Here is a 22,626-nt window from a genome sequence, read left to right as displayed (position 1 = left end):
CTGCAGTTACAGAGTCAATGGATGAATGCATCTTGCAGTATGAAAAACTAGATGGGGAATTAATTGCAGTTTGCAATGTATCTCCATGTAATGCAACTTTCAAACAAGCAAAGGCAAATAAGGAGGGAAAAAGAGGCAAATAGGCACATACCTATATTCAGTAAAGAAAGAGGAGAACCAAAATCCTCCAAAGACTGCTGTGTAGTTGGTACAGTTCGCTTAAAATGGATCACTAGCCATTTAGTAATTACTTCCTGAATTGCTGGAATTAATTTGACCTTTATTCTACCTTTTGTCCATCTGTGGTAGATTTACCTGCATAAACAGATTGCAAATAGAATCAATGGAACTTATGTAGGACAAGTAAATTCAAATAATCCTGCACAGTTCAACCTTTATAGAGCACACCATATGAAATATACCCAGTGTTCTAAAAATCAACTTAGGTGGCTGCCTAAGCTCAAATCAACCACACCGAAAACATGCTAGTCAACCAGAGTAGGCAGCCTTGGCACCTAGGCTGGATTATCCAATACTAGGCACCCCTAGGTGCTTACTAATTGGTCCAATCGTCTAGGCACCGCAGAAATAGTACAAGATTTTCATGATTTTTTTTTAATTTGGGCTTTTAAATTTAAATCCCAATTAAAAAAAATTGAAATGTAACCTTAAGTTTGTGTCCGATGATGATATTAAGTTCGTGTCCGATGAAAAATAAGTTGTTAAAACTTATGGAGAAGAAGAAGTAAAATAAATTTGTGATATTTTATTAGTTGTGTCCGATGTGACCAAAAGGTCACAGGTTCAAATCCTAGAAATAGTCTCTTGCAAAAAGCAGGGTAATGCTGCGTACAATGGATCCTTCCCCGGGACCCCGCATGACGGGATCTTCGTGCACCGAGCTATCCTTTTATATATATATATATATATATATATATATATATATATATATATATATATATATATATATATATACATATATTATTAGTTGTATAATTTTGAACTCATTTTAAAATTGATGTTATTATATTAAAATTATAGAATATAATTTATTATGAAATTTATGTTGATACCGTCGAATCCGCTTAGGCACTAGGCGCTAGTTTGGCACCCGACTAGCGCCTAGTGAATTTTAAAACCTTGAGTATACCATGGCCATTCGACCAACATCTTGCTGAAACAAAGAATGGAACACCTAAGAAAGACTGCAGTTATATGATATCTTTCCATACGTCCTAAAGCTATGCAGACATAAAAATTACAAGTGGCGACCAAGTCTGCCATATTAAAATATCTAGATCACCACTACACAAACAAGTAACAATCAATAATGCATTGTACAAAAAACTAAAAAGGCAGCAATAAAGAGCAATAAAGATAAAGCTTCATGATTATTTGCTCTAGTGGTAAGTGAACTAAGTCCGAAGGTCCTTCCACCAAAGTACAGGAGTTTGAATTTATATAACCGCATTGTTAGAATGGGTAAGTGCAGGAGTTTGAATCTATATAACTGCATTGTTAGAATGGGTTTATCCTTGTCACTCACAATTGGAGAATAATCTCACAAGCAGTCTAGTGTAGCGAAGCAGTAACAGTGAATCAAATGCAGTCTCAAACATTACTCTTGCAACTTGTGATGTTAGCCTGGATCAATAGGACAGAATTGACATTGTAGATGGATTTTGAATCAACTGTCTTAATGTTACTATGCAGGTCCAGATAGGGCAGGAACTTCTCTATGGTATCTAAAACCCCAGCCCAGTTTGTTGCTCTTGAACATAATGAATTCAGAGAGATCAACATATCAACTGCAAATTTCCTCTGACTTCTGTGAGCTGTTTGTTGCTTTGTCCAAGTAGCATCAATTCCAATTTGTTGTATAAGAGGTGTCATTGAAGAAGAATATCCATATTCTATAATCTTTAATAGCTGAGAAACTATATCTTCCGATGAGGTGACTGGATTGACAACAGATTCATAATATAATGCACCAGCAGCTCTGCCTAATTGATGGCGTATGTGGCTCATGCATCTAAGCATTTCAAGTAGTAGTTCAGAATCAATATCTTTGTCTTGAGTCCAAGAACTTCGTCAATTGTGAAATTCATCACAAACATGATAATCAGAACTGATCAAGTATTAAGCAAACCATGACAAAATTTCAAACACCATGTAACCAACCATATATAAGCTGTTCAATTCCCTCCAAAGATCAGAATAAATTGAGTTTTTCCTGATCAAAGCAACTACATCCATTGAAGCATCAACGAAGGCAGCGTTGGTGTACTGTACTGACACAAGTGGTGTAAAAATTGAGTGCAAAAGGACTTCCAGAAATGGACTGTAGCAACTGTGTTGTTAGCAGTTCCCTATGTCAAAAAAAGAAACAGATCACACACTTGGTCAGGAAAGCTATGCAGTAGAACCTTTTGTGCAAGAATGGAACTCAAATTCAGACATGTATTTCTTGTGCTCTAGTAAAGTGGCACTCAGAGCAGAAGTATGACAAATGCCAGGTTGCAGCAATCTTCGCAAAAAGATTAAAAAAAAAAAAAAAAAAGGTCAGTCCGGTGCACGAAGTTCCCGCGGGGTCCCAGAGAAGGATCCATTGTACGTAGTCTTACCCTGCTTTTTACAAGAGGCTGTCTCCAGGATTTGAACTCGTGACCTTTTGGTCACATGGCAACAACTTTACCATTGCTCTAAGGCTCCCCTTCCTTCGCAAAAAGATTGATGAACAAAATTAGCATCTTGATCCTGAAAATTAAAGTAAGCTCTTATGATTTCAGAAGAATTAAATCTGAAAGAAAATAAATGAAATGAAGACTTCAAGATGAGTGCCAAAGAAGCATAGGAAATCCTGCCTCGAGTATATATAGCAATAAGATAGAATTGTTTATGCATGTTTCAGAAATCATCACTATAAGCAGATACAAAAAAAAAAAATACAGTTGCAGTTGGCATTGTTGTAGACCATATTGAATTTCTTGTGGGACAAGGTTTATATTTAAATTAAGTAAGACCGGCTATATGGATACTTCTAAGACATTAGGCTCTAACCTCTACTATATCATCATTTATATTTAAATAAATTTGATCTTGTTTATTGTTACTAACCAAGTCTTTTTTGATCTTCTGCTTCCACATTTTATTGCCATAGTTTCACATTGTCTAACTGGAATATTCATTAGTCATCTAAGTACATTCGTGCCTCCCGAAGTGTTTCCTTAATAAATGCACCCGACTTTCTCTCTAATATTTTCATTTCTTATCTATCCATCCTTGTATATTCGCACATCCACCATAATATCTTCATCTTTGCAATTCTCATTTTATACTCATGTACTCGAGTCATAGCCCAACCTTCAACTCCATATAACATAGCAGGTCTTGTTGGATTGAAAAGCACTAGAGGGGGTGAATAGCGCTCGTGGCTTTTTCATAATTTTCGTTAAACTTATCGAGTTGAAACGCAACGGAAGATAAGAAAGGAAAGAAAGAACATAGACACTAAGGTTTTTTACTTTGTTAGGAGCCTGTGGCGACTCCTACTCCAAAGCTCGCACGTGAGAGCTTTCGTTAGAAAATCCACTAATAATTCAAGAAGTTACAGATGCAATTTAAAGTAAATACAAGTAACTGAAATGTAAACGATACCGACGACTTAGAAGAAAGATCTTGAGCGTAGTCATCATCGAAGCAGCGTTCGAGCGTCGTAGAGTCGTCTTTCGAGCAACGCGTAGGAGAGAAAATCGTAGAGAATGATGATTCAAAGTTGCTAGTTCGAACACCTTTATATAGCACCTTCCTGGGTGCCTGGACCTAGTCCGGGCACCCCCGTCTAGGCTGATGTGGCACTCTCCCGTCAAAACGTTATCTGCTAAACTTTATCCATGTCCAGGCGCCTAAACCCATCTGGGAGCCTGAACTCCAGGCGCCTAAAGGTCCGAGCACCTAGAGGTCCGGGCGCCCAGAACCCCTCATTTCCGGCGATCTTTCTAGCTTTGATTCCCTGCACCACAGAGTTAGTACAGCATATATAATATATTATTTATTGACTTTGACAGTCTTAGGATTGTCTGATTCTGACTTGAAGATTTCCCATGAAACCCTAGGTCGAATTGACGCATGCATCCTCACCTACTCCTCACAGGAGAGTTTAACTATTGTCAAACCAGTCCTCCAGACCTTTTGGACTTTTGCTCAGCATTCGAGACTTCAGGACTTCCACCTAGTGTCCTCGACCCTAGGAATTTTCCGCCTGGTGTCTGCAACCTCAAGGACTTACACCTAATGTCCTCGACCCTAGGATTTCCCGCCTGATGTTCTCGACCTACCAAGACTTTCCGTCCAGTCCCTTAGATCGAGACTTCATTGCCTAACCACAACTAGGGTTTTTTACCTGCCTAGAATACACTAAGACTTTTATCTTGTCTAAGCTGACTTAAAACTTTCGTGTACACTCAGTCAAAGTTGTTAGTACAACAACCCATAACTTTGAAACCTTTGTCATTATCAAAACTTAGGTTTGATCATCTGGTGCTTTCTGCCCCAACAACCTCTCCTTTTTTATTATAACAGCACAATTCAAAGTTTAGTAAAATATAATATGTTAAGAATAACTGAAAATATAAACACATAAGCATTTTTGGTTTCAAGGTTTACAATTTTCTAAGTGCACTTTTCAAGGTTTTCAAAAAAAAATATTTTAGACTTAAGCTCCCCTAAAAAATAGCACTTTAATTTTCGAAAAGCCTTTAAAAAAACATTTAATTATTAAACTCCAGCTTTTAGAAAAATAGAACTGATCTTTTAAGAAAACTTAGCTTTTTGAAAAAGAATTTAGCTTTGACTTAGTTTTTAAAAAGCAGTTAGCTTTAACTTAGTTTTAGAAAAAAGCCTTAGTTTTTTTAAAAAAAAAAAAGTTAGCTTTTGAAAAAGAATTTAGCTTTAACTTAGTTTTCAAAAAGCAGTTAGCTTTAACTTAGCTTTTGCAAAAGAAAGCTTTAACTTAGTTTTCAAGAAGTAGTTAGGAGGAAAAACAAGGAGAAAAAAAAACTTAACTTTTAATCTAGTTCTCCCCCTTTGACATATATCAAAAATAAAAATTTATTTTTAAAAAAATGAGCTCCCCCACAATCAATGTCTTAGTAAGAAATTATTTTGAGGAAAAATATGCAAGTATGAAAAGAAATTGGTAAAGAGAATAGCAAGAATAGAGTCCAAGCACGGGTAAAAAATAAAAGTAGTTTTTGTTAAAAAATATATATGTTTAAAATACTCATCTATTTTCCTTAAAAAGTTGTCTAACCCTTAGTTACTAGCTAGTTATCAGAAGATAATAGTGTTCACTTAGTTAATCAAGTTAAGTACGGTATCCAGTTACTCATCTATTTTCCTTAAAAAGTTGGCTAACCCGTAGTTACTAGCTAGTTATCAGAAGATAGTAGCGTTCACTCAGTAGTCAAATTAAGTAGAGTATCCAGTTGTTTACTATGAAGGATTACTTAGCTTGATTAATATACATTGGTATTTTCCGCCCAGATTTGATGTTACATAAGCATCTAAAAATCCAGACAATATCCTATACATCTCACACCATTCTTAGTGTTTTCATACACAAGCAAAGTAATCCCAGTATGCTTATGAGATGCTCTAGTTGAAATTTATGGATACATGCTTTTTAGGGGGAAAAAACCTAGGGTAAGTCCAATATTTGAAATCACTAGTAAAAGTTAGAGTTTTGAAAAAAAAAATAATAATAATTTAACCTAGAATTTAAAACCAAGTGGGTTTTGAAATATAAGAGGGAGCAGTCCGGTGCACGAAGCTCCCGCCATGCGGGGTCTCGGGGAAGGATCCATTGTACACAATCTTACCCTGCTATTTACAAGAGGTTGTTTCCAGGATTCGAACCCGTAACCTTTTGGTAACATGGCAACAATTTTACCGTTGCGCCAAGGCTCCCCTTCCTGGGTTTTGAAATATGAGTTTTGAAAAACATAGTTTTGAAGGAGCATAATTTTTTTTAGAAAAAAAAAAAACATAATTTTGGAAGAGTATAATTTTGAAAAAAAAAATATATGATTTTGAAAAGGCATAATTTTTTTTAAAATAAAATATATTCTACTAAACACATTCTTAATTATCTTCTAAGTGTACAAAACTCAAGTTCAAGTAAGGGTTTAGTAAAAATATTTACTAGGTTTGACTAGTACAATTAATGTCATTCTGGCTACATATCCCTTACAAAGTGATGTTTGACTTCTATGTGTTTAGTTCTTGAGTAGTGTATTGAATTTTTTGTTAAGTTGATTGAACTTATTCTATCAATTAAGACTTTTATATTTTTGTATTCTAATTGATAATCTTTTAAAGTGTGCATCATTGATAAAAGTTGAGCTACACACTCTTCCATAGTTATGTACTCTGCTTCAGTAGTGGATAAGGCAATAAAGTGTTGCTTTCTACTATACCAGCTTACTAAACATTAACTTTTCACTTATGCTTTTTCTATCTAGTTTACACCCAACGTAATCTGAGTCAGAATACCAAACTAAGTCAAATGTGCTAGTCCTAGGATACCAAAGTCCTACACTTAGTGTGCCCTTAATATACCTAAATATTCTTTTCACATTTGTTAAGTGTGACTCTTTTGCACAGGATTTGTACCGAGCAGACATACCAACTGCAAATAAAATATCAAGTCGACTTACAGTTAAATATAATAGACTTCCTATTGCACTTCTATAATACTTTAAGTCTACTGGTTTTCCTTCTAAGTAGAATCAATTTTTATATTAGTTGCCATTAGGATATTAATATTTTTAGAATTTTTCATTCTAAATTTTTTAATTAATTCTTTAGCATATTTTGCTTGATAAACATAAATACCCTCTTTGGTTTGTTTTATTTGTAAACCTAAGAAAAAATTGACTTCACTTACTAAACTCATTTCAAATTCATTTTTCATTAATTTAATGAAATATTTTAAGAAATTTGTATTAATTGATCCAAAAATTATGTCATCTACATAGATTTGGATTAGAAAGATGTCTATTTCTAGGATTTTAACAAATAAAGTTAGTCAATTTGGACTTGGTTAAACCTTTTAAATATTAGGTATGTAGACAATCTTTCATACCAAACTCTAGGGTCTTGTTTTAACCCATATAGTACTTTCTTTAATCTAAGGACATGGTTTGGGTGGTCTACGTCCTCAAATCCTAATGGTTGATTTACATATACTTCTTCTTTGATGAGTCCGTTAAGAAATGCAGACTTTACGATCATTTGAAATAACTTAAATCCCTTATGAGCTGCGTAGGCTAGCATAGACTCAAGTCTGGCCACAGGTGCATAAGCTTCATCATAATTTAGTCCTTCTATTTGGCTGAACCCCTTAGCTACTAGTCTAGTTTTGTTTCTTATAATTTCCCCTTTGTCGTCTAGTTTACTCCTAAAGACCCATTTTGTGTCAATTATAGTTTTATTGTTAGGTTAGGTACTAGTTCCCAAACTTGGTTTCTTTCAAATTGTGCAAATTCTTCCTACATTACAATTGTCCAATCTGGGTCTGGTAGAGCCTCTTCTATAGTCTTGAATTCAATTTTGGATATTAGGACTATTTGACTTAAGCTTCTATAGGATGACCGAGTTCGAACTCCTAGGCTTGGGTCACCCAAAATTTGATCAGGTGGGTGGTTGAATCTTACCCTATGTGTTCTTGTGTTAGGGTTATCAATTGGCTCTTCTGATTCACTTGGGTCAGATCTAATTTCATCATCTTCTGTGTTTCCAGTATTTTAAACATTATTTTTATCAATTAAGTTGGGTAGATTATTTTTTTCATCAAAGATTGCATTGGTTATTTCTTCAACTTTTAGGGTGCTTTTATTATAAACTTTATAGGCCCTACTAGTTGTGGAGTACTCTAGAAATATAAGATGTTGATTTGGATGTAAATTTTCCTAATTAATCTTTAGTGTTTAATATGTGGACTTTACACCCAAATACCTTTAGATAACTTAAGTTGGGCATTTTATTATAATATATTTCATAGAGGGTTTTCTTGTGAAATTCATTGATTAAAATTCTGTTTTGAATATAACAAGTTGTATTTATTGCTTCTTACTTAAGTTATATTCATTTAACATGGTTTTACCAGCTTCTTGTAATGTTCTATTTTTTTGTTCTACTAGGTCATTTTGTTGGGGAGTTCTAGGACATAAAAATTCATGGTGATATCCATTTATTTGGCAAAATTCGATAAACCTATGATTTTCAAATCCCCCCTATCACAACTTATTCTTTTAATTTTTATATATTTTTCATTTTCTAGTAATTTGCATAAATTATTAAAAAATTCAAAGGTTTGTTCTTTAGTTTTTAAGAATTTTACTCATGTAAATTTTGAGTAGTCATCAGTTATTACTAGTGTTCAAAGCAAAACCTAAAATCTCGTGTTATCGGAACCCCACGAGTTAGGCCTTTATATAGAAAAGAAGATATACACCAAAAGACTCAAATACCCTTTTACTTATCGTAACACTCCCCCTCAAGCTTAAGAATATAGATTATATACACCAAGCTTGTTACATATGTAGTCAATCCGGGGACCTCTAAGTGATTTAGTGAATATATCTGCTAGCTGATCATTTGAGTTGACAAAGCTAGTAGATATTTCTCCAGATATGACTTTCTCTCTAACAAAGTGACAGTCAACTTCAATATGCTTTGTTCTCTCATGGAAGACTGGATTTGAGGCAATATGCATAGCGGCTTGGTTGTCACATATGAGTGACATTTGTGTAACCTCTCCAAACCTTAGTTCCTGAAGCAACTGCTTTAACCATATAAGTTCTTGACTAGCAATAGCCATAGCTCGATATTCTGCCTCTGCACTGGATCTTGCCACAACATTCTGTTTTTTGCTTTTCCAAGAAATAAGGTTACCTCCGACAAATATACAAAATCCAGAAGTGGACCTTCTATCAGAGGGAGATCCTGCCCAATCTGCATCAAAATACCCTACGACTTAAGTATGTCCTTTGTCTTCATATAAAAGACTCTTTCCTGTTGCACCCCTGATATATCGAACAATGCGAGTTATTGCATCCCAATGTTCTTTGCATAGAGAGCTAAGAAACTGACTTACTACACTCACTGCAAATGATATATCCGGACGAGTGACAGTAAAGTAGCTTAGTTTCCCTACCAATCGCCTATACCGTTCAGGATCTGAAAGAGGCTCCCCCTGATTTGGTAGGAGCTTGACATTAGAATCCATGGGATTGTCGACTGTCTTTGAGTTTAACATTCCTGTTTCTTCCAGAATATCCATTGCATACTTCCTTTGGGATATAATGATCCCATCTTTAGACTGTGCCACTTCTATCCCTAGAAAATATTTGAGTTTGCCAAGATCTTTTATCTTGAAATGTTTGAAAAGATGTTGTTTTACTTGTGAAATTTCAAGATGATCATTACCTGTGATGACAATATCATCAACATAAACCACTATATAGATACAACCAGTAGATGAGTGGCGATAAAAAACAGAATGATCAGTCTCACTTCGAGTCATGCCAAACTGTTGAATTATGGTACTAAATCTACTGAACCATGCTCTGGGTGACTGCTTGAGACTATATAAAGATTTCCGCAAGCGACATACAAGACCAGAAGACTTCCTCGAGCAGGTCACCATGTAAGAATGCATTTTTGATATCCAACTGATGAAGGGGCCAATGGCGAATTGCAGCAATAGACAGAAAAAGACGCACAGAAGACATCTTAGCAACAGGAGAAAAGGAGTCGCCATAATCCAATCCAAATACCTGAGTATAGCCTTTAGCGACAAGACGAGCCTTAAGCCGATCAACCGTGCCGTCTACACCAACTTTCACCGTAAACACCCATCGACAACCAACCACTGACTTCCCAGGAGGTAGAGGAACGAGGTCCCAAGTCCCACTGCTTTGTAGGGCACTCATTTCATCAAGCATAGCCTGTTTCCATCCTGGATGGGCAAAGGCATCACCTGCAGTCTTTGGAACAGAAACAGACGACAAGGAAGACAGACAATAATAATAGGATGGGGAAAGACGATGATAACTTAAAGAAACATAATGAGGAGAAGGATTACGAGTGGAACGCATACCCTTTCGAAGTGCAATAGGAACATCAGAGTCAGGAGATGGGACCGGAGGAAACGACGAAGGACTTGGCTCCAAAGATGAGCCCACAGCAATGTCAGTGTTGGTCAGCGGCAAATCAGAACGAGGACGACGCTGATAAACCTGCAAAGATAGTCACTGGTGCAGGTGGAGAGGGAGAAACCTCGGCCTGTGAAGCGGAAGAACCAAAAAAAGAAACTGACTCAAAGAATGTGACATCAGCAGAGATGAAGTACCGACGAAGAGTAGGGGAATAACACTTGTACCCTTTCTGAGACCGTCGGTACCCAAGGAAGACACACTTATGAGACCGAGGAGATAGTTTGTCAATGTCGGGATTAAAAGCATGAGCAAAACAAATAGAACCAAAGACCCAAGGTGGCAGAGGATGAAGGGACTGATGTGGATAAAGTACCTGATGAGGTATTTTACCTTGGAGAGTGGATGAAGGCATGCGATTGATGAGATAACACGCAGTAAGTACGGCATCACCCCAAAACTGATGAGGGACATGAGAATGGAGAAGAAGAGTCTGAGTGGTCTCAAGGAGATGACGATTCTTGCGTTCTGCAACCCCATTCTGTTGAGGGGCATGAGGGCAAGACGTGCGATGCAACACACCATGAGATGTCAAGAAGGTACGAACTGAATAGACAAATACTCGCGTGCATTATCACTTTGTAAAGTTCGAAAGGAAGTACCAAATTGAGTTTTTATTTCAAGGGAAAAGGATTCAAAAATAGAAAACAATTCTGAACGATCCTTCATTAAATATAACCATGTACAACGGGAAAAATCGTCTATAAAAGTAACAAAATACCTTGACCCCATTGTAGAAGAAACACGACTCGGAACCCAAACATCAGAATGAACCAAAGCAAAAGGAGACATAGCCCGACTCTCAATACGAGGAGAAAAAGAACTACGAACATGCTTACCTAATTGACACGACGCACAAGATAAAGACTCTAAGTGAGAAAGACTAAGATGTAACTGTTTCAACTTATTAAGACCTGGATGTCCCAACTGAGCATGAATAAGAAGTGGAGATGTCGCCGCCGAACCAACAAAAGAGGGTTGTTGAAGCCGATATAGGCCATGAGATTCACATCCGAAGCCAATCATCCTCCCCGTACTCCGGTCCTGTAAGGAAACAAACGTGTTAGTAAAAGAAATGACACAATCAAGAGATCGAGTAAGTTGACTTATCGACAATAAATTAAAGGGAGCTCCGGGAACATAAAGAACATTATGAATTGAAAGAGATGAAGGATGAACAATATCAATACCCTGGGATTGAGTTTGGGAACCATTGGCCATGGTGACCATTGGTAAACTACCAGAAGTAGTGAGAGAGGAAAAAAAAGATTTATTACTAGTGATATGATCGGTGGCCCCAAAATCAAGAACTCAAGGACCCGAAGAACGAGATATGCCAGCAAAGGAAGTACCAGCGTCTGTAATGGTAGCAGTGGAACCCGAAGCCTGTCGATCCTCAAACCATTTCAGAAAGTCAGTATAGGAAGGTGTTGAAGGAGCAACAGAACTCTGAACAATCTGATCAGCACGAGGAGGACGACCATGTAGACTCCAGCATTTATCAATCGTGTGTCCCAGTCGGTGGCAATGATCACACCAAGGACGTCCTTTGCCACCCTTGCGAGGTGGAGGTCCTTTGTGTCGAGAGACCAAAGCTGACGAGTCGACAGGAACAAAGGAAGGCATCGTCAAGACTTTGGCCGGGACACGGAGAAGAGTCGCCCAGGTATTTTCTATGGTAGCTTCTGTGGGGCTGCCCAGGATCTGGTCACGGACATGAGAATAATCCGTGGGCAAACCATATAAAGTCAAAGACATAAAAAATTTCTTCCGATTTTCAAGCTCTTCAACAGGATCGGCCGCAGGTGGGAGCAGTTCATTGAAGTCACAAAGAAGGCTAAAAACTGAACCCAGATAAGTTGACATTGAATCCTTAATCTGATTGGCGCTGAGGATGGTCATGAGATCTTCACAGACTTGATAGAGTCGCCGAGAGGTGTTTGTAAAGAGTTGTTGGGCTTGTGTCCAAACAGCTTTGCAGGTTTTGTGAGTACGGAAGACATTCCTAAGAGATGGATGGATGGTGGCTTGGATAATACAACATAACTGAGCGTTGACCTTCTTCCACAGAGGACGATCGACGTCTTGAACATCTTCTTCAGTTTGAGTGAGATGTGTCTCATAACCCTGTCCAACAAGCCAAAGCTCAATGTGAGATGCCCAAGAGATATAATTTTTACCATCCAACTGCTCGGAAAAGAGAGGTGCAGTGATATGGTTGGTAAAGATTGAGGTATCTGGTTTTGGGACACTAGATGTAGCCATGAATAGAACTGTGAACCCGGCTGTTGGAATATACGAAGTGAGGAGGAATAGAAACTGATATTAGTAGCTAATTTGGAGCGGATATGCGGATATAAAGAGTGCTGTTAGGTTTGCTGACGCAGAGGAAATCAGCTGGAGTTGGATTCCAGCCGGTGTGTCGGCACTTGGGAAGCAGGAGGCTGCAAGACGCCAGGCCGAGGCACCACGCACGGAATGTCACCTACTAGCTGAGTCGTGAGCACAATAACGAGAGCGCAGAGGAAACTCAAGATCACGATCGCAAAGAGGCGGAAGGAGATCAAGTTCGCAACGACGGCGGCAGTGACGTGGAGGAAGACCACGTCGCTGGCTAAGGGATCCTCAGCGACTCTGCCACCAAAGGTATTCAGAACAGCCGTACCTGAGAAGAGGGCGTGGTCAGCAGCGCAGGCGCGCCCGAGGGCCGGGTCGATGTTCTCCTCGTCCTCCTCAACGCGGTTAACTCCACTGACGAGGGCAGCAACAGAGGCGGAGGCAGAGTCGGAGTCAGAGGCGGCGGCAAATCCAATCGAGAGGAGGACGCGGCGGGAAAGGCCGTTCTGGAGGATTGAAGAACCCGGATCTTGAAGGAAACCGAAGGAGAAGAGGCCAGGATCGACCTCCACGCGGTTTCGGTGTCGAGGGCGATCGTCTCTCAAAAGGGGGGAACGAGGAAGGAGGCGACGCGAGAGAACAGGAATTCAGCGCGGGGAAGGAGGCGGCGCGAGAGAACAGGAATTCGGCGCGGGGAAGAGAAAAAGAAATTAGGGTTTTTGCTTTGATACCATGTTCAAAGCAAAACCTAAAATCTCGTGTTATCGGAACCCCACGAGTTAGGCCTTTATATAGAAAAGAAGATATATACCAAAAGACTCAAATACCCTTTTACTTATTCTAACAACTAGCAATATTAGTTTTCGCTTAGTAACTTAGCTCCATGTGAATCAAAAAGATCTAAATGTAGGAGCTCGTATTGAGTTGGTTTGATTTAGGTTTGTTAATTTGTAGGTTGATTTGGTTTGTTTTCCTTGTTGACAAGGAGCATAAATTGTATTTTCTAAATTTCTTATTTTTGGTAATCCTCTAACTAAACTATTTTGACTTATTTTTAAAATGAGTCTTGTGTGAGTGCGACCCAAGTCTTTTGTGTTATAACTTGGTTTCTTTTTGTTGTGTCAATAAACACTTAACTGATAGGTCAATTGTGTAAATATTATTTGTCCTAATTTCCTTAAGTGTAATTTTAAAATTTTTAATATTTTTAATTACACATTCAAAGTTTGAAAATGTGACTAGATAACCAGAGTTACATAATTAACTAATACTAAGTAGGTTAAACTTAAATTTATCAACCAATAAAATTTTACTAATAACAAATTGGAACTTAGTTCAATATTACCTGTTCTAATTACTTTAAGTTTTCCATTGTTGCCAAAAGCAACAGAGCCTAAGTCTTGATTTTTAGTTTTGTGAACTTCTGTCTCTAGTCATGTGTCTAGAGCACCCACTATCCAGTATTCATTGGTCCAAATTATTATGTCCCTACACATAAAATATTCGATTAGGAACCAACTTAAAAAGATTTTTGGTTGGGTAGATTAATTTTAGCTCCTTATTTTCCATCTCACTCATTCTATGTTACAAAACATATTAAGTCTTATGAGTGCTTGTGAGATGGATTTCAGTTAAAATTAATTCTAAGTTTGAAAATTTGATTAGTTAAAGTTTAAAGGTTGATTAATTAAAGTTTTGAAAAAAATATTAATTAAAGTTTAAAATTTTAAGGTTTTGAAAAATGAGTTAAGTTTTGAAAATAATTAAGTTTTGAAATTAATTAAGTTTTGAAAATAATTAAGTTTTGAAATTAATTAAGTTTTGAAAATTGCTAAGTTTTGAAATTAATTAAGTTTTAAAAATTATTAAGATTTAAAACTTGATTAAAGTTTGGAATTAATTAAGTTTTTGAAATTGATTAAAAATTAAGATTTTGAAATTGATTAAAGTTTGAAAATAATTAAGTTTTTTTAAATTGAAAATAATTAAGTTTTGAAATTGATTAAAGTTAAAAAATAAAGTTTGAGTTAAGGTTTAATTAAACTAATTAGTCCTAATTTTCATCTCACCCTTTTTTAAGTTATCAACCAGGGAATCTTATAGGTTTTTGTGAGATGTTTGAATTTTTATCTTCAATTTAGTTTGAAATATAAGGATTGATTGACATTTGAGTTAGATTCAAGTTTAGCTGTCAGTTAATTAAATACACATTTCAAAAATTGGCTTCAACATGTAGCGAGGCACAAGGCCTTCTTGGATATCGGAGCAATGAGCACTTCTAGAAAAAGTCTTTTTAAAAAATTGTATATTTAATTTTTCTTATTGCAAAACCTTGATCTAATTAATCTAGGATGTGGCGAGGCAACTTCGATTATTTCCACTTAGCTAGGTAGACTAAATAGGGAACACCTTACCCTACCTGACTCCTAGGCCAAGCTTCCCTATCGTACTATCATCTTGCTCTACCCTGGTACTAGGTTGAGCAAATGTCAAACAAGCCCTTATTTAACCATTCTAAATTAAATAGGAATTAAACTAAGCATGCATTTAAAAGTGGTAAATCAAGCATCAAGCAAATTTATCTAACAATAAAGATGGTCTTTCTTTTAGCTCCTTCTGGATCATAGCCTTAATAAGGTCTATCAAGGTAATGGATTTAATCCTTGGGGATCCAATTAGGTCTAGCTTGATTAGTCAAGTTAGACTTAGGGACTCATGCTTGGACTAGGTTTAGACCCTTTCATGACGGTTTTCACATTTTTTTTAAAAGAAAAATAACGTGTTGATCCATGCCTTTGTTGGTCAATACATGTAATCGAGTCTAAGAAAGTAGAAGTAAATTTATTATCAAGTTGTAAAAATTAGATTAGTATTTCGATGTTAGACATCAACCCACAATCACAATAACCAATTGCACTAGAAGAGCCCTAACAACGACGTTATATCCTCAGATTTAGGTCCAGTATGCATAAGAGACATGCTTCTTCTATAATCAACAAATTCTTCTTCTATAATCAACAAATATTAAATATACTTAAAATTAAAACGATTAATGAATATTTGGAGAGTGAAAATTGTATCAATCATCGAATGAATAAATAGACTAGGTGTACTAGAATTGATAAAAAAAATATAAATAAATAAATAAATAGAATTTTACTCCCTCTTAAATAAAATAGCATTATATTTAGGCCAAAACAGACTTATTTTTTCAGACCTGTTTTTATTTTAAATAGGGTTATCAATTTACATCATTAACTAAAGCTAATATGGTATCTATGTGAAAGAACATGCATGTATCAGAAGGATTTTTGCAACCTAATACTAAATGAAACAGGCATATTAATCCCGAGATTGCAGGTCTTGATGTAGAAGGATTGAGTACCTTCATTGAAGAAAGAACAGAATGATCAGTCCATAGCAAATCATCTAAAGCATGTTCAGAACTCTGAAATAGCTGCTCAGCTACAAAGTCTTCTTACAAACCATACACAGATGTATCTTCCCTGAAACCAAATTTAGTTCTGATGACAACACAATATTGTGTAACAAGTACAAATGACAGTATTATTTGCTACAAAATCAGGACCCAAAGTAAAGAACCAATGATAAAAGTTACATTAACTAACATCAAGAAAACAATTATCAATTTCATATGACACAGCACCACAAGCCTGGGAGATGGAAGATATTTTAATTTGTCTGTTATAATAGGCATGTACAATTCCACATGTAAGAAAACCATACACTGTGTGTGACAATGCAGATACAGGAACTTTATCTGTATAGCAAGCATTCACTACAAGAAAAAAATTAGACAACACTTTTTACACATTGTCTTTGTTTACAAAGACAACGCTTTTGCAACGCTTAAAAAGTGTTGTCGTTTTTTACATAGACAACACTTTTGCAACGCTTAAAAAGCGTTGTCGTTTTTTTGCAAAAACAACGGATTAAGATAACGCTTAAAAAGCGTTGTCTTTTTTAACAAAGACAATATTTTTTTAATGGATAAAAAAATATTGTCTTTTTTAAAAACATAAAATATGAGATATGAAAGTTGCATGAGTGAGTATCTACAAACAGATAAATCTATTTATAAACAGAAAATATGAGTATCCACGAACTTTACAAACATAAAATATGAGTATGCACGAACAAAAAATACGAGTATCTACAATCTTTTATCAAAAACAACTATTTAGCAAAATATAAACTTCATACAATTCAGATAAAAAAGATGAATACATGTATGTCAAGGTTCTTGAGTCAAATTGTAGTGTGACATGAGAGGTAAGATATTAAGCTAAGGTTCTTGAGCCAAACAGTAGTGTGGCCTGAGAGGTAGGATAGTAAGCTAAGGTCCTTGAGCCAAACAGTGGGAAGAACAGCAAGGGCTGTGGTACTCCACACAACAACGGGTTCAAGCTTGCATCTGGGAAGATTGATGCCAAGTTATCACCCACTAGAGTTATGTACTCCACACAACAACCCTGTAAAATTTTTACAGATTATACACAGCATATGTCACAGATTATACACTTAGTTAGTCATTGTTGTGAAGGTCTTTTGCTGGATTTCTGATGGAAAATAGAATGGTATTTCGAACACATCAAATTGAGGGCATTATTAATGATCCTGCCTGAGTGATTTCTTCCAAACAGAAAGATGAGTCACCTGATCTCTGCAAGAATAGAAATCATTGCTTCCCAAGATTGTAATATCAAGACCTGCATGGAGAAGTGTAAAAATTAGAGAAAAGAGCTAATAAAGTTTAAATTAAATCTCTAAAAATAAATAAAAAAACATAGATTACCTTGTAGAAGTAGTTTTTGTAATTTCTCCTTTTCAGAGAGTATTACCTTGAATGCAGCTATAGCATATTGCACAGCTTGCTTCACAAAGGGGTTTATTGAGTCCCTGAAAGCATGAGTTGATAGAGAACTAAGCAAGTTACCCTATATTAGAATGTTTCATTTCTATGCAACCTTTGTAATATTCATTGATCATTATCTTCAGAGTGCGAAGAATCAACCTTCATTGAGAATCAACTGAATCCTTTCTTTTGTAGAACTATAAACTACAGAACCAACTAAATCTACAGCAATGACAAAACAATACGTTACTGTGTCCAATAATTTCACAATGTTTGGACCAAAAATGATAAGGCTGCATCAAGTCTCACTAGCCCTCTGACTGCACGAACGGGTGCATTTGATGCATTACATATAAGGAGGCATGAAAGCACTTGCCTTGAAGAAGTGCACTGAAGAACGTGTTTTTCAAAGACAACTTGTATGTGGCCGCCCAAGAAAGCTGAGGGGAAGTTACTTTAACATCTGTCCATGACTGAAGAAGCACACTCATCAGTCGAAAACTATAAACAATTGCAACAAGGAAAATGCTCAATTTGGTATATAATTCAAGGCACAAACACAATGCAATTGCATTCTCACTTCTCTTCACCCAAACTAAATTAGTAAGAAAACTTATAATTACCAATATTGTTGATGGCTATTTATAATTTCATGTTTAGATTTTCTTTTCCACTTATTCACTGAAAAAAATCCCATCGGTGAATAAAGGATATATCTTTTTCAGTTGTATCATATGATAATGTGATCAAAGAACAAAGGGAAAGGCACCACTCACCCAGACCCAACTATCAGGTTTGATATCGTTCTACAGCGGTTTGACGATGGCATAGAAGCAAGGGGTGGTGGTGAAAACTATGCCAGCATTTGGCCGCTCCAAGATGAGGTAGCCACCTGTGATCAAGACCTTTCCATGAGCCAAAGCAACCCTAGAGAAACAGAGAAAAAGACAAATGACGAAACAGATGCAGAAGCCCAAAAATGCAATCCAAATTAGACACGAGAAAAGAAAAGGAACTCACACTTCCATTGCTCTCCGACGAATCTTCTCACTGTGACACCAATGCTAAGATTACCACAGTTATGTGCATATCAGAACATACGTAGGGCTTCTGCTGCACCCAAAGTAAGAGAAACCCTCTTCACTGCCGAAGCAATCAGAGAAGCCCTCTTCATCTTCAACAGTGACTAAAGCTCAGTCGAAGAAGACGAATCTAGAGTCCTACACTGCAGCCAGCCCTCAACCAGATTATACACTTAGTTACTCCAATTAATGATCCTGCCTAAGTGACCATCCATGAATCAAGTTTTTCATAAGTATCTTGTTTGAATATTTCTACTTGTAACTAACATCAAAAGAGCACAAAGACCCAACCTTATTAGATAACATATTCAGACACTAATTTCTTCTATTTTGTACGTGCTCTAAAATTGTTAGACAAAGACAACCACGGAAAAACAATCAATTTGTTGTGACTTAGCAGATAATCCACTTATCTACAACAACATAAAGCCCGACATAAAAAAAACAGACGAATACATGTAAAAGATGCTAATCAATAAACTTGTAGTTGAATCAAAACTGACAAGCCCCTATCTATCAAGTGTGTCACTACACAACATAAGAAAAATATCAACAGACATGTAAACCGAGAACCCCACAATAATCTACCAATTCCATTCCAAGCTACAAGGAAACCCAATCAAGCGTGGAAGAAGGGCACCCAAAACAAACACAAACAATACATCGTCCGAAACGCTGGAAAAAGCAATTGTTCCATTCTCCGATTAACAGCCCGTGATACAAGATGATCTAAAAAAATTAAGAAAGAAAACTAGATGCATAAGAAACATTTCGGAAGAAACATGAGTAATTCTTGAAAGTAAATAAATAAATTGTAGCAATACTTTACCACAACGACAATGGTCTATGCATAATTAGCCAAAGATTACAAGCCACAGTTGTAGTTCCATTTCTACCCGTCCATATGAAGCATAATATCGACAAAGATGTTCTGAACTTGAATGAACTAAAAGGTGAAATCAAGCTAGTTTAAAAAAAAAATTGACAAGGACCATGGAGGGCTTCATATTACTCACGTCAAAAGAAAGATGTATTCATTCACACAAAAGAGGCAAAATTTGAATGAAGCATATGTAAGGGCTGATTTTGCATTTGATTATCAGAAATTGTAACAATTGGTCAGAAAAATTTGGTCATTTTACCCATTGATCATGTCTAAGCACACTGATCAGAATTAAATCCCTAATCATGAATTGTAGCAGCATCTTCTACCGAACACAGGCACAATTCACCACAAAGATCAGACCTTTACTTATATCAAAGAGGCGGAATGAGAAGCAGAAGATCACACACGAAACCCTATCACCCTTGATGACCATGCACATATTAGGCAATAAAAAGCAAGAATTTTTTTTTTTTTTTTGACAATCCGCACCTCTGTTTCCTTCTTTCCAATTGCCGATGATTTGTACCAAACCTCGTCTTCGAAGCGAAAGCGGGTGATTCTGGCGAAAATAAACAATTCCTTCTCCGATTACTTTATTCGTTTTCTTTCCTAACTTCTACTTGAAGCGAATGATACGGGCCATCGCCTACGATTGCAAGAAAGCGATGGGCGTCATCGATGATCCATTAAACGTTGGGAAAAAAAAATTAGGCTCCGCAAAATAAAGTAGAATCCTTTCGAAGACTCACCGCCGACCTTAGAAGGGCTCAACTGCGGAACCTTCCCTACCTCAACTGCGTCGTTCAAAATGCTGCGGATGTACCCTGCGGCGCCTCTGCTGCTGCCGCACGAATCCTCGGGCAAGTGCTTCGTGGTCGGCTCCCGCGTGCCTCCGGGGACCATTCTTCTGGTGAATGCGTACTCGATCCAGAGAAATCCGACGATCTGGGAGGCGCCGGAGGTGTTCGCACCGGAGAGATTCGAGGAGGGGAAGGCGGAGGGGAAGTGAATGATTCCGTTTGGGATGGGGAGGAGGAAGTGCCCCAGTAAAGGTATGGCGATGAAGGCGCTGTGGCTGGCGCTAGCCTGAATCAGTGCTTCGAGTGGGAAAGAGTGGGCGGCGAGGAGGTGGGTTTTGACGGACGTTTTTCGTGGAGTTTTGGAGGCTTCGGAGATTTTCTGTGAAGGGAAGGTTTTGACGGAGATTTTCCGTCACGGACATAGACAACTCAAAGTTAAAAATTCGCTTGCCCTGGTTGAATCGGTAACTACCGCTCACATGGCATTAGGAACGGGAAATGGTAGGCATGAACATAAAACATAACTGTGAAATAAAAATTTGAAAATTTAACAATTTGACATATACAACATTCATTTAACGTGGCAAAAGATAATCCGCTTGCCTTCAATAATTTCATCAATTCACTCCTAATATCTCCATCAATTTATTCCTAGATAATATTATTTAAAAAATAATAATCTCAATTAACCTCATTGATTATCCTTGGGATGATCAGTCTGACCTCATGGAAATTATTCTACCGACCATCAGAATAAACGGGAGAGCACACGACGATCAGTCCAGAAGTCCAGCATCTTTTGATTGTACCCCCCATTTAGAGAAAAAATTCCGACAAATATATTATAACTAGGGTTCAAATCACGGATACTTAGATAACTATCTAGATATCCTAATGTGATACCATAATCCTGAGGACCTAGATCAATACTACTCGTTATAAGTACAGATGACTAAGCTACCAGATTTATTTAATTGTGATAAAAAATAAATATATTCGTCCTAGCATTCCAATCAATCTGTCTCAAAATTAATCTGAAGAAATTTAATATACAATAATCACAAGGTCAATAATAGAAGAGCAGAATTATTCTTACGTTTCAAAATCACACTGAGAGAGGCCATATAGCATTGGCCCATCTCCTTTTAATATCCAGAGCTTACCATCACAAAACTTCAAGTCAATTAGTTTCCCGTGGAAAGCATGCAGAAATTACCACGAATACAGATAAATTAAATTGTCAATAAAGGGATATCTCGATGTACGAAACTTTCGTGGATTTAAATCCATGATTTTTTAATTACATAATAATAATTTTATCATTAGATTGAGACCCCTCCATAAATTAAATTGTAAATCAGATCAATAAAGGCTTTTGGCAAAATCTAAAAAGACATCTCCAGGAAAAAAAAATAGCCAATAAGAGAAATTATCTAGAATAATAAATAAAATTATAGAAATACCACAATACTAACAATAACCAAATTCATGCAATCCAACATAAATTCAGAGGCGATAGTGCTTGAATCAAATGTAAGCAAGGAAAATAAAACAATCATAACAAGATTAACAGAGGCTCACATCAACTAAAGAAGAATAGTACTGAAAACCAAAGAATATCAAGATGTCATAATTAAAACTCAAATCCATCTGCAACTCAAATCCATCTGCAACTAAGGGAGAACTACCATCAACTACACTCCTCATTATATTATGATAAAAAGTAAATACGTTCGTCCCTAACATCCTCGTCAATTCGTCCCAGAGCTAACACGGAGAAGGTAAATCACGGACGGATACTAGTCTTTGGAATAATGACTAACACATAAGAGAGGTATTTACCTCGACTTTGTCGAGATTCGAACCTCAAACCTTATTATAACAACACCTCATGCGCTAGTCACTAGATCCATCCGAGGAGACCACTCCTTCTCATTATATGATTCATGAGTAGGAGTATTGTATTATACCCTGTCCGTCATATGCCCATTTGGATATTGTGATTTATCTCCCTCATAATAACCTTAGGTCGTGTACGATGAAAATACTAAAGACGAGCGTTTCACCTTTTTACCACAATTGCCACAATGATTCATGAGCAGGAGTGCATCAATCATTTTCACGGAGACATGCTAGTGATATCGCAGTGCTTAATGAGCATATATAAAACAATCAGCTAAAAACAATTTACAATATTAAAAAGAGAAAACAAGAGATATCAAGAAGCAAGCCTTGATAACGAAATTAGCAAACAGCCACATCAGATTAATAATGGATTTATCATTAATCAATATAACTAATTCATAATACATTAATACAAGTTATGAAAAATAATAATGAAAAATGAAACAAATGGTGATACGGTGAT

At 36.6% G+C, this 22,626-nt stretch overlaps 2 long non-coding RNA genes across 8 annotated transcripts; both read right to left on the bottom strand.

Annotated features, from left to right (window-relative positions):
* Nucleotides 1-1,223: 1,223 nt before the first annotated feature.
* On the bottom strand, nucleotides 1,224-17,712 carry LOC121976103. Of its 5 annotated transcripts, none has more exons than XR_006110542.1 (6): nucleotides 17,431-17,712; nucleotides 17,292-17,344; nucleotides 16,000-16,120; nucleotides 2,625-2,757; nucleotides 2,459-2,527; nucleotides 1,224-2,369 (listed from the first exon to the last, which is right to left on the bottom strand). It is a non-coding gene; the product is annotated as an uncharacterized LOC121976103 (long non-coding RNA). The 5 variants fall into 5 exon arrangements; XR_006110541.1 differs by having other exon boundaries at nucleotides 1,224-2,527; nucleotides 17,431-17,534; nucleotides 17,603-17,712; XR_006110540.1 differs by having other exon boundaries at nucleotides 1,224-2,527; nucleotides 17,431-17,534; nucleotides 17,650-17,712.
* Nucleotides 17,713-17,898: 186 nt separating this feature from the next.
* On the bottom strand, nucleotides 17,899-20,682 carry LOC121976104. Of its 3 annotated transcripts, none has more exons than XR_006110544.1 (5): nucleotides 20,208-20,682; nucleotides 19,948-20,104; nucleotides 18,511-18,771; nucleotides 18,267-18,417; nucleotides 17,899-17,963 (listed from the first exon to the last, which is right to left on the bottom strand). It is a non-coding gene; the product is annotated as an uncharacterized LOC121976104 (long non-coding RNA). The 3 variants fall into 3 exon arrangements; XR_006110545.1 differs by having other exon boundaries at nucleotides 18,511-18,767; XR_006110543.1 differs by having other exon boundaries at nucleotides 18,511-18,715; nucleotides 20,208-20,678.
* Between the last annotated feature and the right edge of the window lie 1,944 nt (nucleotides 20,683-22,626).

Source organism: Zingiber officinale, chromosome 4B (assembly GCF_018446385.1).
Source record: "Zingiber officinale cultivar Zhangliang chromosome 4B, Zo_v1.1, whole genome shotgun sequence".
NCBI lineage: Eukaryota > Viridiplantae > Streptophyta > Magnoliopsida > Zingiberales > Zingiberaceae > Zingiber > Zingiber officinale.
Note: the sequence above shows the minus strand (reverse complement) of the source record. Positions and strands in the feature narration are given on the sequence as shown.